Genomic DNA, 16,899 nt, shown 5'->3' with positions numbered 1-16,899 from the left:
GGACCCAAAATGGCACCTATTTAAAGGCCGCTACAGTAGAGCCCTGCAATATACCTTATAAAATGTAAAAAAATGCGTAGAATCTCGTAGTGGAATTTTGGTTTTGCGCAGACATCAGGAAGTGCCCGTTTTGCCCGATTTTCCCCATTTTTCCGATAGAAAAATTAAATAATCAACTAGTTATCTCACTATATGTCTCAGAAATGAACAAAATTGTACAAGGATGCTGTGAAGATGCATGGGAAGTCAAACAGATGTGGTTTAAATTTCGATTGTTGTCCATTTTGCCCGATTTGCCCTATGTTAATGCAGAAACTACATATTTTTAGCATTTTTATATCAATTAATTCACATAAATATAACTTAAACATAAACATTACCATACTGTTGAAATATTAGTAAATTGGATAAAAAGCCTCTAAATAAATAACAGTGGACCATTTTGCCCCGATTACCCCATGTGTTGGAGGAAAAAACTCTATGTGAAATAGATATTCGATCTCTCCTCTTTTCTCCCTGAAGTAGTTAGTATTTTGATTAGGGTGACTAAATTAAAAAAATAGGGTGGTCTAGAAAATCGACGATTTTTAAAAATCCCCTTCTTTAAAAAAATTACAACTTTTGTACTACTTAACCAATTAAATATGAAATGAAAGCTGAAGAATGGTACTTTCTATGAACTACGGATCCCCAAATTGAATTATCGGGAATTTTTCCTATTTTGGTTTGATGGGGATTCTCATCGATTTGTTTTCGGCGAAAAATGACAAAACAAAACTTTGCCAGACTGTCCTTCTATGAGTTAGTAGTAATGGCTGTCTGTTAGAAAATAAGTGACTGGAAGATTTGTCCGCAGAAGATGGTCGAAGGCCAGTAAATCGACCGAAACGTCCGGACAGTCTGGCAAAGTTTTGTTTTGTCATTTTTCGCCGAAAACAAATCGATGAGAATCCCCACCAGCAATTTCGCGGCGATTGATCCATTGTAAACAACTATTTTGGTTTGAATTGAATTGCCTTGGTTTTGTATAACACCCCTAATGTAAAATGCTTATTAAAGTAAAATCCCTCTTTTTCATCATTCAAATGGTGTAGACAATTAAATACATGAAGAATGTAAAAGCATAAAAATCAATATGTAAGCATTCGTGTTCATTTAAAGATCCCATTTTATGGTTTTATCCGACAAAATGTGTATGATAAAATATATAAATATAAATATGGTGCTCTAAAAGCACACAGCGAAAAAAAAAATTAGTGCGATTTTTTTTAACGCTTTTAGAACTATGTGAAATACGTAAATGGATTCCAATTATTCACAATTTTACCATAGAACCCCTTTATGAGAAACTTAATTAATAGAGAGATATAAAAAAAAAGCCAAAATATCTAATAAAGATATATCGACAAAAAATGTTTAATAAACGAAATACCTATTTCAGTCGAATATGATGTTATACAGTAACTAAAAGAAATCTTGAAATTTCAGAATGAGTTAACACAATTGATTTAACTGCTAAATACCGCCAAAGAGAAACAATAAATAATCGAATAAAAAAAATTAAAATAAATAATTACAGTTATGCAAAAATAAACGTAAACATAATACTCAGCAATTAATCAGGGAAGATCCATTAATTACGTAACGCAAAAACTGGCCATTTTCAACCCCCTCCCCTATGTCACACTTTTGTATAAATCATTGAAATTTTGTGTATGGATTGTCACATTTCGGGCAACCCCCCATCCCCCCTCTAAGCGTTACGTAATTTGTGGATGTTCCCTCATTGACATTTTTCAGGGCCATACACTCTCGTTTGATAATGTTTTTTTTTTATTAAATTACACAAGCTGATTTTTTACGCTGTGGTTCTGTTTAAAAAAATGAGTTTTTCTCAAATTACTTTCTTATGCAAAGCGAAACCCAAGTAAATCAATATTCAATAATTAGGTTGGTTGGTGCAACTTTTATCTGATTTATTTTTCATAAGTTGCGGATACTTCAATAAAAAATTGTTTATCGTATTTTTTTAAATTTGTAAGTTTGTAGTGAAATACATTAAGAAAAAATTATAAATATAATTTATAGATAAATAAAGCATTTTAGTACTAATGAATGTCAAGGCGATACTAATTTTTAAAAGGATAACAAATTAAGCAAATAATATTGAATGTTTGAATGGCGAAATTTCATATTGTTTTGTATAATTTAGTATCAGAAATAGATCAAAACATTTCTGATTTTGCACGAGAAAATTACTCTTTCTGTCGATATAATAACAAAATAGAATCTCACTAAGGGGCCATCCACAAAGTACGTCACGCGTTTTTGGGGGGAGGGGGGTTCCGAGCAGCGTGAAGATTCATACAAAAATTCTAGAGGTTTAATACAAAAAGTGTGACGAAGGGGGGGAGGGGGGGCTGAAAATCGCCGATTTTTGCGTGACGTAATTTATGGATTTTTCCCAACTGAATTTCTAGAAATGTGAAATACATATCAACCAATAATAAAACGTGTTTTGTTTGCATTTTATTGTTTTTTTGTTTCTTTGAAAGTCGTGCCAGATTATAAGACAATTGTGATCAAAATGTACTGAAACCAATAAACCATACTCAATTCAATTTCTTATTGAACATTATTTTTATGTTATTCATAGGTATTAACAAAAACTATAATCGAAGGAAAGTGTACATTAAAGTTCTCAAAAATGTCAATGTTTTTATTACATATCTCGCTTAACTTTTCAAAAGGACCTAAGTAACATTTTTTTCATGAATTAATTTGAGTACTGCAATCGAAAGCTTTCATGTTTTTCTGTTGATTGCGCTATTCAAATTAATTCATGAAAAAAATGTTACTTAGGTCCTTTTGAAAAGTTAAGCGAGATATTACATTATGTTCGATAACAGAAGGTAAATTATCATTCAGTAAATTAAAGTAAAGTATTTTACAATATTGTCTTTTTGACGATAGTCTTCTACAAGTTTAGTTTCTTATAAAGTGATAATGTGGTAAAATGGTGAATAATTGGAATCCATTTAATTCTAAAACTGTTTTACTAAAAAATGTTTCATACTCGGCATCATCGAGAGCTATTTATATTTTTTAACCTACCATACATATTATGCCGGACAGAATGGGATCTATAAATGAACACGAATTCTAAAATGCTTACAAATATGATTTACATTCTTTACATTCTTTATATATTTGGTTGTCTACTCTATTTGAATGATGGAAAAGAGGGATTTTACATTAATAGTGTTTTAATTATTTAACCTAAACGCAGTACACATGAATTTATTTCAAAAATAATTCATATTAAATAAAACCACGGCAATTCAATTCAAATCCCAAGTATCATTTTTAGTTTTATCATACTCTATTAAAAGTTTTGGAGAGCAAATTTTCATAGCTAGCAACAAAACTAAAAACTACATGAAAACCTCTTGAGGACCGCTACAAGAGTAATTTATGACCAAGTGGACCACTCTTGAGAACATCTTCAAAGCAAATTCCAAGCTGATAATAAAACTGCCATAAATCCGCTGTCAAAAAAAGGAATTTCTTTTTCTAGGATCTGTTTATTATTGTTTCGTAGAAAAAGGGAAAGCATCGAAATGGAACAACGGAGGAAATAATAACAAACATTCATGGGCATAATTGGAAATCATAGGAAAACTGTATGCCTCGGAATTCGTTCGCGTGCATCAAATTTTGTGCGAGTTCGAATTTCTGGTAGAACCAGGTAAGAAAATCAATTTGTTCGAGCTCGCCGACGATATATTGTGGTTTGGGGTCGTACACTTATTACGTAAGCATTTTTTCTGGGTTTTTCGACCCCCCCCCCCCCATGTACGATTTTTCTACATACAAATGATTTTTTATTTATATGGTGCGTAATATATTGACAAACCCCCTCCCCCCATAAGTGCTTACGTAATATGTGTACGGCCCCTTTACGACAATCATATTCAGTCCGATCGTTAGCAATATCGATCGATATGATTTATTTTTTACAAATTAATTCCGATTCGACTCGAAATATTTCCAGAGCTCCTATATTTGAAAAATATTTTGGAAATCATCACTACTTAAATATGATAGTGATTTCCATAAAAGAATTATTGCCAGTTTGAAAATTATTTTATTTAATCATCATGGCTGCTTCTTCACTATGGGTACTTTTCGTTTCAACTGGCGGCCAAAATTAGTTGCTGCATATCTGTCAAAATAAAAAATCATTTGAAATAAATCGCAACAAGTAGATCAAGACTACGAAATGTTTGAGTTTGATTTCCTATTTTTTTTAAATTTTAATCTTGCAATTAGTAACTGTGAAAGTGCGTAATGGCTATATCTCGACGAGGCGACCATATCACAGTTGTGGAATGAAATTCCAGTAAAAGAAGAAATATAGCATGTATTCATGTTTTCAACTTATTTCACCACATTTATAAACTTTGGCATTCTCATGATTTTATATTATTTAGTCCATTAATTAACTGACTAATAGGTATAAAATAAAAATAGCATTGAGAACTAGTTTATGATAATGAAGGAACAGACAACCTTTAACATTATTTTAATTAATGTTATTATATCAGCAGCAGTAGCACATTTATAATCATGGTCGTCACACCATTTGCACTAATAATTTCTTTAATTTACGATACTTTTCTTAGATAGATTTCATCGTACATACCATTTTGTTTTTCCGGAAGTACAGTTACATCTTTCATTATATATATTAGAAAAGTTATGCTATGGTCCATTCTGAAGGAATAGATTTTATTGTTTTCACACAACAAACTTTTTGTTTGTTATAATGTTTCTGCATTTATCTGCATTTAATATTATACATTTATCCAAAATAATGGAAACAGGATACAGAAACATAGACATTCTTAATTGTGCATTCGAATTAAAAATGATTACGTTTCTGTTTCCATTATTTTGGATACATTTAGAAGAAACATTATGACAAAGAAAATGTTTTTTAGCCATTTGTTCTGCTATAGTTCATGGCTTTAAAAACAAACATTATGTTCTTGTGCAATATCGTTATGAATCTATTGAAAACCCTGAAGCTTTATTGAGGTTATGCGTAAGACAAATATTTGGCATTGTGACAGTCTCCCAACGTAGTTTTATGAGACTATTTAGGATAATAATAAGGTTATCTAAGGTTACTAATAAGGTTATGAGGCATTTGACATTTGTGGTTTTACTAAGCGGATTATTATGGTTTTGAAGGCAGCTATAAGCACACCAAAAAAGCTTATCCTATGGCATTAAACAAGGCTATGATAAAACCGTTAAAATACTTCAATAAATCCACGAAGCCTTGAAATTGTTACTTGGGAACCCACTATCCGATTAGAAATTTTTGTTAAAATATTATTATTTTACTATTAGAATGGCCAATGTCGAGATATGGTTGAATCATTTTTGAAATTAAAACTAATAATACACAAAGAGTCGCTGCAGATCATTGCAGTAGAAATCAACGAAAACAAATTGTTTTGTGATATTTTCCCTAATAATTGATATAGATTTTGAGGTTCCGTACTTCATTGAAATTACCATTCTTCAGCTTTCACTTCATAATAGTAGTTCAAAGTTGTGATTTTTTTAAGGAAGGAGATATTTTAAAATCGTCGATTTTTTCGACCACCCTATTTTAAATTTAGTCACCCTAATTGAAATAATAAATAATGCGAGTGTAACTACTAGCAGGAAGAAACGATTCTGTAGAATATTTTTAAAATTGAAGAGATCGTATATTTGTTTCACATAGAGTTTTTTCCTCCAACACATGAGGTAATCGGGGCAAAATGGTCCACTGTTATTTATTTAAAGGCTTTTTATCCAATTTACTAATATTTCAACAGTATGGTAATGTTTATGTTTAAGTTATATTCATTTTAATTCACATTGATATAAAAATGCTGAAAATATTTAGTTTCTGCATTAACATAGGGCAAATCGGGCAAAATGGACAACAATCGAAATTTAAACCACATCTGTTTGACTTCCCATGCATCTTCACAGCATCCTTGTGCAATTTTGTTCATTTCTGAGACATATAGTGAGATAACTAGTTGATTATTTGATTTTTCTATCGGAAAAATGGGGAAAATCGGGCAAAACGGGCACTTCCTGATGTCTGCGCAAAACCAAAATTCCACTACGAGATTCTACGCATTTTTTTACATTTTATAAGGTATATTGCAGGGCTCTACTGTAGCGGCCTTTAAATAGGTGCCATTTTGGGTCCCTTTTTCCCCACTGTGCGTTGCGTTGGCAGTTGCGGATGTGTCATGCGACTTCACCATTTCTGCATACGACTGCTTAGAGCGCTGTACTAACGAACGCTTAACTTTTTGGGTGCGCTTTTTGTACACCGGACATTCTTGCAAACCATGGGGAGGGTCCATGCCACAATAAGCGCACTTTGTAACTTGTTGTTGGCAGGACTCCTCCCTATGTTTTTCAAAACATTTGCCACAACGGGGCTTGTTGTCGCAAAACTCGGCAGTGTGCCCCAACTGTTTGCAGTTGGTACAATTGAAAACTCTGGGTACAAAAAGACGCACCGGAAACAACATATTTTCGATATCTACATATTTTGGAAGTATCGAGCCGGCAAACGTTACCCGTAGCGAACCTGACTTCGAGTATACTTTTTTACCATCTACCATGGCTGCTGAATGCAATTCCTTGCAGTCCAGAATGTCCACGGTAGATTGCAGGGCATTCTTTAAACGGCCTTTTCCTGCAAGTACATCCTTGCAAGTCAGGCTCGCTGCGTTAATCACGCCTTCAATCTCGACCTCTCGCGAGGGCACATAAACCAAATATTCCACATTATAGTTCTGGTCTTTTGCGATAGCATTTGCATCCTGGTATGTAGGTGCGGTTACACGAAGTTTGTTCCGATTGATCTGATGAAAATCAGTTTTCGGAAAACGACGCGTCAAGTCACGTTTGATTCCTAAAAAATCAATACTTTTCACTTTCTGCCGAAAGTAAACAACCCAAGGCCCAGGCGAAGAAGCCTGGTAGAATCGCGTGCGAACGACATTGTCTTTGGGAGGCGTTTCGCCTCCGTTTTCTTCATCCATCGAACGCAAAATAAATCAAAGTAAAAAAAAAAAACAAATTAAGTAATATAGAAAATGGAATTAAAACTAGTTAAACTAAAAAAAAAAAGAAAAGGAAAAAAAAAACAAACAAACAAACAAATATTTCCGTTATGAAATTTCAACTTTTGCGAAATTTTTTTTTTGTCGCACGCTGTACCAGACGACGGTAACAGACGGCCGGCAAAAGTAAAAACGGAAAACAGCCCGACCACTGCTGTGTGGTGGCAAACTGATACAATAGAAACGGTTGATAGGTAATACAATGTGTTCTACTTATCCGTTCCCTTTGGGCTATTTGCTTCTGATGTTCGACCTTCCACTGGATGGGGACGATGATGAGTGTGATAATTTAATCACTTGCAAAAATGCACGCGCGACCCTTGCCGTACGTACACCTTCTTTACGATCGCGAATCGCCTACGGCAATCACTTTATCCACAGTGGGATACCGCGGGATATAAAAAACTCAAACTATTTGAGAAAAAACTCACTGATATAATAAAGCTATTGCCTGCGATGAGACACGGTCCTTCACAACCGGCTGCTTCAAGCGATCGGCAAAGAATGAAGATATCAAGATTAGGAAAACCTTAAAAAATCTTCGCAATTATTTATCTTCAATTTGTTTATCACTTGAAGGTACTGCTGCTTATCAGCTGTCGCAAGTTCAACATCTACCGTCACTCACAATTTCATCTGAATTGGCAAGGCCCCGAAAAAAAAATCATACCTACCGGAAGTTTTTGTTTGCGAATAAATTTGTCCGGGACTCCTTCCCGAACCTTGCCTGCCAGATTCTAAACTGGACAAGAAGAAAAATAATCAGCTCAATTTGGGTCCAGTCCGGAAAGAGGCTTAATTAAGTAAACTGGCACGTGACTGGGCTTGGTGATAAATTTCCTCCAAAAAGGATTTATATGCGGGGAAGGCCACACAAAGTTAAACAGCAACCCTCTTGAGACGCCGATCCGTCACCGCATGTCAGTACGGCGGGGGCTAATCCCAAGACTGACTGATTGCTCCTTCGACTCGGTTAGTGTTCCTTGCTACACGGTCCGTAAAAGTTGGAAAAACAAAACAAAAAAGAATACGGGAGATAGGGTCTCCGACGGTGGAATCCACAACTTTTCTTATACTACCACCGGCTTTGCTGTTGGTTTCGGTTGCGGCACTCTAATACCTACGCTTATTTATTTTGATGCCGTGTCGCCGAGCGCTGCAGTGGAACACAGCCAATAAGCTAATAAAGATCGACAGATACCAAAAAGCCTAATCAACTTTCGAACTGCCCGGTATCGGTCGATCGGCAAGGCTCGGTGATTCCTCTTCATGGGGGTTGTTGGCCGGATGCCATCAGTAAAGTTATTTTTGCGGATGGTTTTGCTTTTCTTGTTTAGTTGTGCAGAGATAGGATATGTATTCACACTAGAGAGGAAGCTGCGAATATAAAGAGCGCCTTTTTATACGAATTTTGATATTATTGCATACTACCATTTCAAGTTAATTATCACCGGAAGCTGATTAGGCTAACTTATGCCGACTGGAAATGGAAAACTATTGTGATGCATTGAGCAATGGCACTGAAAAGCTGTAAAATGATTGCAACGAAATAAAAGCTTTGAGAAGGATCATTGCAAAAGGGTCTAATAATTAAAAACATCGTTCAGTTAGTGTGCTGCTTGTGTTCCATGAAATCAATAATTTTTAATTAAGATATGATGTACGGCAATGTACAAGAAATATATGTATGTAATTAGGCCAAGCACATCTGAGTAAAAGAAGGGCCATCGATAGGTGCATTAATCTGGTTGCTCAATCGGAATTCAGCACGAGAGTAATGGCTACTTCCATTGATGTTTAGTCTGTTCAGTAATAAGAGGGTTGAGTCAAGCAAAGGATCCAATTTCCGCCTGTTTGTGGGAAAATACTGTTTTGATATTGAATCTTTTAATTACTCCCATTACTTACCCAATTAGAACTTGTTTGTGTGTTTAATTGAAAACTTCGATGCTCAACAAGATTGTTTCTGATTTGCGAATATATTCCAAACTGATGACAGTGCTGCCGTTAGCGTTCGAGTGCCATTACAGGATCCGGTCGAACTCCGTAATGACGGAGGGGCACGCACCGTTTCCGACTTTGGCATAATGGATGGTGATGACTTCCTTTGGCCGCCAGAGCCTTAATAAAACAGTCAGTATTCGGAGTATTCAATGGCACGCTGTTGTGTGAAAGGAAACTCGGCGGATGCTTCCGGGAGTAAGCTAAGTGGGCTACAAACAGAATCAACATCAAGTGGTGGTTTCGCTTCAAGAAGCTCATTAGGATTCTATTCATCTGTGCAGAAAACCGCAATTGGACTGGGATCGCTGGGCGGCGGTGGCTGATGGAGCACATGAACCACACTGATTATTTTCCACAGAACGTTGCTGGTGCTCGAGGTTGGATAATTGTAAACTTGCGTTCTGTGGAATCGAATATTGATTGCTATATGATAGAAGTTGCGGAAGCCGGTTCAGCGAAAACATAATAAGCTTCAACATCACGTGGGTGTCCTTGATTACAGTCATACCCCCATGAGTCGATATTGAATGGACCATCGACTCACGGAAATATCTGATATTTAGTGATTATAGAAATATTATTTGTTTTATATTTTTAATTACGCTCTTATTTTCCATGACACATCTGGAGATAACTGATCGTTATCGTAAGTCGCAATTCGAGTAAAACATAAAATAATCAATAGGTCAAACATCCCGAACTAAACTGTATATGGTAGGCACGTAACATTTTTCTTTAAATTCCACAACATAATCAATCAATTTGCCACCATTGGAGCCATTGGTTGCATGTTTCAATTCCATCCATTTAAACCGTATCACACGATAAACGCTAATTATTCGCTAACTCATCTAATTATCCACCTTTTTTGCGCTTCCACTTTTCAGACAAGCAGTTCGCTTCAAGTGGTCAATCCAATCGAGCCAACAATCGTGCGGTAGCTAAATCAATCAGCGGCCGGAAACCTAAGCTGCCACTTCCATCTGATTTGAATAAATTGGAGAAAAACTAACGGAGTGAGTGCTATTGTTCATCCGATATCGTGCCGTGTTCAACGTCAGGGGGGAAACATTTGTCCAGTAACTAGTTCCATATCGCAGTATATTAATGTTGAAATTATTGCCACTACGGCCACTCGGTTCGTGAAGGTGTGGTTTAGAGCTGAAAGTTGGTTTGTTTAAACCACGCAATTAAACTCAGCGGGGCGTCGACGATAGCGAGCGGAAAATTACCAGGTGAGTAGTTGGATTATGCTGTCGGGATTTAACTATATTGTGATAATTTTCCCCCTGACTGCATATTACTGGCTGGTAATGATACGAGACTAGGTCAAACTTGAGCAACTACCGAGTGTACTTAATCATGAGCCGGCTTGATTGCCAAGCACGGAAATGTGTTTTCGTATCCTAGACCGGAATAAATCAGTCGTTATTCGCCATAGCACTGGCATCGTTAGAATGGGAGAAACCCTTTTTAGTATTTCGCAAGTGTTAATTGACTTCATAAAATCTCGAATTTCCAGAACTTTATTCACACAAGCAAAAATTCAAAAATTGTAATCAGAAACGATGTACATGGTCGCGGGTAGAAATAAAGCTAGGGCTAACGAAAATTGATGACGAAAAATAGTAAATGATGGTCAATTTCAATTTGGAATACGTCGTAGCAGCAATCAATTTGGAAGAAGACATAGTGAGTATCATTAATGACTCGTTAGACAAACTTCCAGTGTTATTCAAAACATTACAACATGCGACGAAGAAGAACTCCGTTCTACAATCGGTGGCCAAATCCATCGAGAAAGATTGGCCACGTAATTTGGCAATTGATCGCATACTGGCCCGGCATTGACAACGAGATTGAAGAATTCGTCCAAAACTGCTGTCCTTGTTGCATACCGGAAAAAGTTGTGTTGTGCCCTGCGCCGTCGAAGATAGATCCAGAATACACATCGACTACGCCAGACTTGTCGATGGCGTGGATTTTGTGATCGTGGTGGATCCGTCCTCCTAGTGAGGGAAGGGCCGTTTGACCGTATACCCTTCGGCCGAAAGTTCTATTCGGCCAAACGACCGTTTCGGCCAAATGACCGTTTCGACCAAATGACCGTTTCGGCTAAATGACCTATTGGGCTGGATGACCCTTACAGCCAGATGGTTCTTTTTTTTTTACAAGGGATAATGCATTTACACACTAACCCAGTACACGTGCATTGTAGTTGCCAAACTACCACACGGAAGTGTACTGGAGTGTCGGACTCGACCATACCGGTAATACCGACTAAACTCCCTTGGGCTCCACCATCGTTTCCCCCAGGAACTACCTCCCAGTACTACTTCTGGGGGATGGCAGTACTAAACGTACTCGCTCATTTTCGCTCACACAGGCACCCGTCCCATGCGAGTCTGACTTGGGTGCTCGCTCTATCGCACCCTCAAACACACCCTACATACTCTGTTGCACTTCTGCGATGCCGTGTGGGTCTGACTTGTGTGCCCACCATTCTCATGCCATGTGGGTCTAACTTGTATGCCCACCCAAACCCTTGATTCACGCTCATACACCCCATGCTTGCACACACGCTAACGCTCCTATGAGTCTGACTTGTGTGCTCACCTCTACCATGCCGTGCGGGTCTAACTTTTGTGCCCACCCTTCTCATGCCATGTGGGACTGACTTGTATGCACACCTTTATCATACCATGTGAGACTGCTCACCTCTTTCATTCAGTTCGCGCTGACACATACTTCTCTAGTCATTCGACCTAACACTCCCTCTGGCATCCCTTGTGGGACATTTCACTTAGGTTCCCACTTCTGACATACCATGTGAGTCTGACTCACCTCGCTCATGCCATATGAGACTAGCTCAACTCAACTCAACTCATTCCTTTCGAACCATGTGAGACTGACTTGGATTCTCACCCACACTCCTCTGCCACGCCGCGGGGTATCAGTAGTCGTAGGAACCAACATTCCTGCGCTACTCCCAGCGCGACGTGTGCAGTCTATACATACACCTATTCATTCACACTTCTGCCATGCTTCGAGGTGACGATCTCGGTTGCCACCCGCTGCGCCATTACCTCTGCATGGGCAGACCATTCACACACTTCTCCGCGTTCGGCACTTTCGCTCTAACTAACCAATCACAAGTTAGTCATGCTTGTCGATTGTTGCTCGGCAAGCTGCAGGCAATCTGAGTGGTTGCAGTCGAGACTGCGCTCCACTTCTCCGACGTTTGACACATCCTCTGAATAAGATTATCCGGAGTTGTGTCCCGGCCGCAAACGTCTAGCATTGCTCTTCTTTCGACGTCGAAACGAGGACATACGAACAGTATGTGCTCTGCAGTTTCGTCAACACCTGGGCAGTCAGGGCAGACGGGGACCTCCGCGTGCCCAAACCTGTGGTGGTACTGTCGGAAACAGCCATGGCCTGACAGGAATTGTGTCAGGTGGAAGTGAACCTCCCCATGGGGTCTCCCCACCCAGCTTGATATGTTAGGAATCAGCCGGTGGGTCCACCTACCTTTCGAGCAGTTATCCCACTCGCGCTGCCATCTGGCAACCGAAGTCACCCTGGTACGCTCGCGGGCTCCTCTGGTGCCACGTAGGTCAAAACACTCCTCGTCTTCCCGGATGATCAGCCCGACTGGCATCATGCGCGCTATTACGCAGGATGAGTTGTGCGATACCGTGCGGTAGGCCGATATCACCCTGAGACACATCAAGCGGTAGATGCTCTCCAGTTTCCACAGGTAACTGGTTACCCCCAGTGCTTTTGCCCAGGACGGGCCGCCGTACCTAAGAATAGATGCGGCAACGCCTGCCAGTAGCCTACGTCTACTGACGCGCACACCTTGGAGCTGTTGGACATCATCCTCGATAATGCCGCCACAGCAGTCGAAGCCTTCTTGCACGCATATTCGACATGGCTACCGAAGGTAAGTTTGTCGTCTATGATGACCCCAAGAATCTTCAGACTCCGCTTTGAAGTGATCGCGACGTCTCCCACGTGTACAACTGCATGTTGTGCCGACTTACGGTTGCTGACGATAACCACCTCCGTCTTATGTTGAGCGAGCTCAAGGCCTCTCGCACTCATCCAGTCCGCCACAGTGCTGATCGCGTGTTCTGCGGTTAGCTCTACTTCGGGGATTGACTCCCCGTAGACCTCTAGGGTTACATCGTCAGCAAAGCCGACGATCTTCACACCAGGAGGTAACTTTAGCTTCAGAACCTCGTCATACATCAGGTTCCATAGTACCGGGCCCAGGATTGACCCTTGCGGGACTCCTGCGGTAATAGGAACACTTTTCTGACCGCCATCGGTCTCGTATAGCAGCACACGGTTCTGGAAGTAGCTTTCCAAGATCCGGTACAGTCCCACCGGCAGGCTAAGCCGGTGTAACGAGAGCGCGATGGCATCCCAGCTTGCGCTGTTGAATGCGTTCTTCACGTCCAGTGTCACCAACGCACAGTATTGAATTCCTCGCCTTTTCCGTTGGATCGCTACCTCTGCAGTCTTGAGGATTGAATTGATAGCGTCCACCGTGGACTTACCCTTCCGAAAACCAAACTGGTTACTCGACAGGCCATCCGTACCCTCTGCGTACGGGGTGAGCCTGTTGAGGATGATCCTCTCGAGCAGTTTACCCGTCGTGTCGATCCGGCAAATTGGTCTGTACGCCGATGGGTCACCCGGAGGCTTCCCGGCCTTCAGCAGCAGTACCAACTTCTGCCTTTTCCATCTCTCAGGGAAACAACACTCATCCAGGCATCTCTGCATAGCTAGCCTGAACATGTTCAGGTTCGCTATGATCGCTGCCTTGAGTGCACTGTTTGGAACTCCATCGGGGCCTGGAGCTTTGCTCATCGCAAGGGTGTTAGCCACTGCGAGTAACTCTTCGAGTAACAGGTTGTCGAAGCACGCTCTCTTGCTGCTCTTAATGGCCTTGTTAAGGGCCAGTCTCGCAGCTTGAAACACTTCCCGGCGGACCGCTCTTTCCTCCTCGGTGCGGGCTCGTTGCGTCCTACGTCTAGCCTTGAGGCAGGCTGATCGTAGGGCTGCAATTTCGGCACTCCACCAGTATACCGGGCGTCTGCCATTTCTTGGCAGGGCTTTCCTCGGCATAGTAGCGTCGCACGCGCATGATAGGACAGCTACCAGTGCATCCCCGCTTAGACTGTCGGTGTTGGCCTCCAGTCCCAGGGCCGCGGTGAAAACTTTGCTGTCGAAGTGATTGGTCTTTCACCCACAGACCTGACAGGGATCACCCGCCCTCGGACACTGCACACCATAGTTGATCTTGAAGCGAATTGCTAGGTGATCACTATGGGTGTAGCCCTCGTCTACCCTCCAGTCCAGGTCCGAGACCAGACTGGGGCTGACAAACGTTACATCTATCCATGACTCGGCCCCATTCCTACGGAATGTGCTACTGGCTCCGTCATTGACAAGCACTGCGTCGAGTTTTGCAAGTGCCTCGAGTAACGCTTGTCCCCTCTGATTGGTGCAGCGGCTGCCCCATTCCACTGCCCAAGCATTAAAGTCCCCCGCTATAACGAACGGGCTCCGATCTAATAGGTCGGCCGATAGCCTGTCGATCATCTGGTTGAACTGTTCCATTGGCCACCTTGGTGGGGCGTAGCAGCTACAATAGAACACCCCATTGATCTTGGCTATCGCGACACCCTCCGCGGAGGAGTGTACAACCTCTTGAACGGGGTACCTTCCCGTTGTGCAGATTGCCGCCGACATAGACCCGTCCGCCACCCAGTTGCCATTGTCGGCAGGGACGTTGTACGGGTCGGACAGGAGGGCGACATCGATCCTCGACTCCGAGACCGCCTGCCACAGCAGTTGCTGGGCAGGTGCACAGTGATTCAGATTCAGCTGTGTTACTTGCACGGCTTTTTCCGATTGGCTTCTCCGAAGGGACACGCAGGCCCGCCCATAGCATGGTTCCGGGCCTGCTTCTTACTGGCGCAGATAAGGCACCTAGGTGCCTTGTCGCATTTTTGCGCCTTGTGTCCCTCCTCGCCGCAGCGACGACACATCTTGCTTCGGTCTGGGCCCTTGCAGTCATAAGACTTGTGCCAGGACTCAAGGCACCGGTAGCACCTGTTCACTGAAGGTGGCTGGAGCACGCTTACTGGGCATATTGACCAGCCAATCTTCAGCTTCCCTTTCTCAGTGACCTTTTTGGCGTCAGCCACCGGTAGTCTGAGATAGGCTACCTGCGTACCAAAGAATCCCCCTCTTAGGTACTTAGCCAGATGGGTTTCGGCCTGATGGTTTGTTCGGCTTATTGGCATTCGGACAAACGACCCCCCTCCAAGTGGCCAGAAGTGTTCGCAACCAAGACGAGAACAGCAAGTAACACTACGCGACTGCTCTTCGAATCGTTCGCTACATTTAGTATACCGGAAAACATCGTTTCGATCCCCAGTTCACCGGACGTGATTTCCGGACATTCGGAATAAAACCCTCGCCGAAAGGCACCGTATCATCCGCAGTTCACCGGGTTGGCGGAACATTTCGATACGGTAAAGAGGAATCTTTGAGAAATTCGTTCGGGGAAAAATTACTCGACAGTGCAATGCAAGTCCATGCTGAGTCCAAATTACTCGACAGTGCAATGCAAACGTTTTTGCAAGTCTACCAGCGATCTCGACGGAAAATCACCGGCACAAGTAATGTTCGGAAGGCGAATACAAACAGTTTCATCACTCCTGCTCCAACAGTCTAGCGGCAGTCCTGTAATATAACAATATAACCCAGAGAGGGGCCCTCCTTAGCCGTGCGGTTACAAAGCAAGTCCAGGATTGCGGCACCGGGTGGCTGGGTTTGATTCCCGGTGCCGGTCTAGACAATTTTTGGATTGGACTTCCCTGGGCATAAAAGTATCATCTTGTTATCCTCATGATATACGAATGCAGAAATGGTAACTTGGCTTAGAAACCTTGCAGTTAATAACTGTGGAAGTGCTTAATGAACACTAAGCTGCGAGGCGGCTTTGTCCCAGTGAGGGATGTAATGCCAACGAGGAAGAAGAACCCAGAGACACGCGATGTTTACTTTATCTTTCCTAATCATATTCTGATAACAATAGCAATGCAAGCACCAGTCACTGACCCCCAGATTTTGGTAATTCATTCCAGAAAGCTGCGATTTTTTCTAAACCGTTTGTTGTAAGAATGTCAGAGCAACATCAATGCAAGCGCCACTCATTGACGCTTGGTGAAAGTTTGTAAGCAAACAAAATGTAGTGGAAATAAATGGAAAGGAGTAATTCTCGCTGAAACCGGGCCACTATTTGCACGAGGTTCTTAAAAATGCCTAAATTTATATTCTTTCGGAAGCTTTCGGCGAGTATATTGAGGATCCGAGTTAAATTTATCAGAAATATGAACCCCTCTTCAGTTATACACGAAATCATTTTAATGGAGCCGTCGATTTTTGTCAATTCTTGACTCACCAAAACTGTCATAACTCCAACATTTCTCAACCGATCATAGAGATCAGCATATCGTTGGAAAAAGGAAGAGTGTATCCTCAATTTACAATAATAAAAATATAAGCAGGTGTATGTTTTTTCTATCAAAAGTTATGTACGATTTACCAATACAAAAATTCTTGAACTATTTAATACAATAACTTGAATACGGCTCCGTTATGCTCA

This window comes from Armigeres subalbatus, chromosome 3 (assembly GCF_024139115.2).
Source record: "Armigeres subalbatus isolate Guangzhou_Male chromosome 3, GZ_Asu_2, whole genome shotgun sequence".
In the NCBI taxonomy this organism is placed as follows: Eukaryota; Metazoa; Arthropoda; class Insecta; order Diptera; family Culicidae; genus Armigeres; species Armigeres subalbatus.
The sequence above is the reverse complement of the archived record's forward strand: the minus strand, read 5'-3'. Positions refer to the sequence as shown.